This window comes from Setaria italica, chromosome VIII, assembly GCF_000263155.2.
Source record: "Setaria italica strain Yugu1 chromosome VIII, Setaria_italica_v2.0, whole genome shotgun sequence".
Lineage (NCBI taxonomy): Eukaryota > Viridiplantae > Streptophyta > Magnoliopsida > Poales > Poaceae > Setaria > Setaria italica.
In genome coordinates this window covers 35103145-35105692 of record NC_028457.1, presented here as the reverse complement: position 1 = coordinate 35105692, position 2548 = coordinate 35103145, and positions in this window count along the sequence as shown.

Here is a 2548-nt window from a genome sequence, read left to right as displayed (position 1 = left end):
GTAAACCTTTGTTAGACGTGTGCCTAGGATCTCTAGATGCACATCTAGTCGGGATTATAAACGACATGAGGAACATGGTGTTTCTGGTGTGTGCCGAGAGGGAGTGAGAGAGATAGGGGTACCTTCACCCCTAGGGGTGGGAGCAGAAGAGCTGCTGGCCATCGCTGGTTCGCTTGGTGGAGTCTGCGCAAGGCAGCGACGCGCAGTGCCGAGTCCAGTCACCGGTGAGGTAGCGGTGGTACTTCCCGCCGCTACTGCGCAAAACCTAGATCGGTAGGTGTGTCGGTGGGGCGGCTGGCTGTGGCGAACCTCGTGAGCCGAGCCGGGTCCCCCACCCTATTTATATAGCGCAGCGCGACAGGGGCCCACCACCCAATGCTAGGGTGAGCACCCCCGATTAGGGCGCGGATCAGGGTCCCGATGGGCCTTTGGGCCCATTGGGAAGGAGATCAATCTAACATTCTCCCCCTTGATCTCATCATTTACTTTTAACTTTACACTTTTCGCTTTTATTCGTTTCATCGTAGATTAATATGTAGAGCATGCCTCATCATCACAGCTTAATCGCCGATAGAATCAACAGCTACAACACACCTCTCTATTTTGAAACAATTATGTTTCTTTTGGGCCTTTTACAATCCAGGAATCATAGGCTTTCCCTTAAACCCATGCCGGCTAAGTGTTCTCTGAACACATTGGGTGGTAAGCCTTTCGTGAGCGGATCCGCAAGCATATCTTTTGTTCTTATATGCTCGAGACTTATAGTGCGATCCTGGATTCTGTCTTTCACAACATAAAACTTTATCTCAATGGTTTTGGAAGCATTGCTTGATTTGTTGTTGTGAGCATAGAATACTGCTGGCTCATTGTCGCAGTACATCTTTAGTGGTCTGTGAATACAGTCAACCACTCTCAATCCGGGTATAAATTTCTTTAGCCACATCGCCTGCCCCGTGGCCTCATGACATGCTATGAATTCTGCATGCATCGTTGATGACGCAGTTACTTTCTGTTTTGAGCTTCTCCACGAGATAGCTCCTCCTGTGAGAGTGAATACATATCCAGACGTGGATTTTCTATAATCTTTGTCTCCCGCAAAATCTGCATCTGAATACCCTTTTATCTCTAGGGAATCAGATCTCTTATATGTAAGCATGAGTTCTTTTGTGCCTTGCGCGTAGCGCAATGCTTTCTTTACCATCTTCCAGTGTTCTACACCTGGATTACTTTGATATCTACCAAGAACCCCGGTGACAAAAGCTAAGTCAGGGCGAGTGCACACTTGAGCATACTGTAAGCTTCCGACATCTGAAGCATGTGGAACCGCTTTCATTTGATCAATCTCGTACTGGTTCCTGGGACATTGAAAATTCCCAAAACTGTCGCCCTTGACTATGGGAGCAGGTGTGACCTTACTCGCATGCATATTATACTTCTTTAGAACCTTTTCTAAATATGCCTTTTGCGATAATCCAAGAACCCCGTTCAGTCTATCTTGGTGAATTTCTATGCCCAAAACATATGATGCTTCACCAAGATCCTTCATATCGAAGTTTGAGGACAAAAACTTCTTTGTCTCTTGCAGTAGACTGATATCACTGCTTGCAAGTAAGATATCATCCACATATAGAATTAGGAAAATGTATTTCCCATTTTTGAACTTTGCATAGACACAATTGTCCTCTATATTCTCTTGAAACCCAAATTTCTTTATTATATCATTAAACTTTAGATACCACTATCTAGAGGCTTGCTTTAATCCGTAAATGGATTTCTTTAGACGACATCCCATATTCTCTTTGCCTTCCATGATAAAACCCTTTGGTTGTTTCATGTAGACATTTTCTTCTAAATCCCCATTTAGAAATGCCGTCTTTACTCCATCTGATGTAACTCTAAGTTAAAATGTGCAACCAGTGCCATTATGATTCTGAAGGAGTCTTTACATGAGACAGGAGAAAAAGTCTCGTAATCTATTCCTTCTCTTTATGTAAAGCCTTTTGCCACAAGTCTCGCCTTATACCTTTCTATATTCCCTTTGGAGTCACGTTTAGTCTTGTAGACCCATTTACAGCCTACTGTTTTGGCTCCTTTAGGAATCTCTTCAAGTTCCCAAACATTGTTGGAACTCATTGATTTCATCTCATCTTCCATGGCCTCTAGCCACTTCGATGAGTGAACACTTTTCATGGCTTCCTCATATGAAGTGGGATCACCTTCTATATGAAATTCTTCTGTATTATAAACTTTATAGTAATCAGGGATAGCTGATCTTTTGACTCTTTGAGACCTTCTAAGCCCCTCACTTTCGGGCACATTCTGTGCCTCTGCTTGTGGCACATTATTCAGAGGTGGCTGCTGCAACTCTTCCTCGTGTGTAATGATGGGTTCAGTTGGCTCCTGAAGGGCAGGTTCCAAAACTTCACTCATCGTTTCCACGGGTGGAATCACAGCAGGTGCCTGCACCAAAATATCAGGGACTGTAGCGGGTGCTTGCACTACGACCTCAGGAACTATTGGTGCGGGAATAACAGGTAGTGAGAAGAAT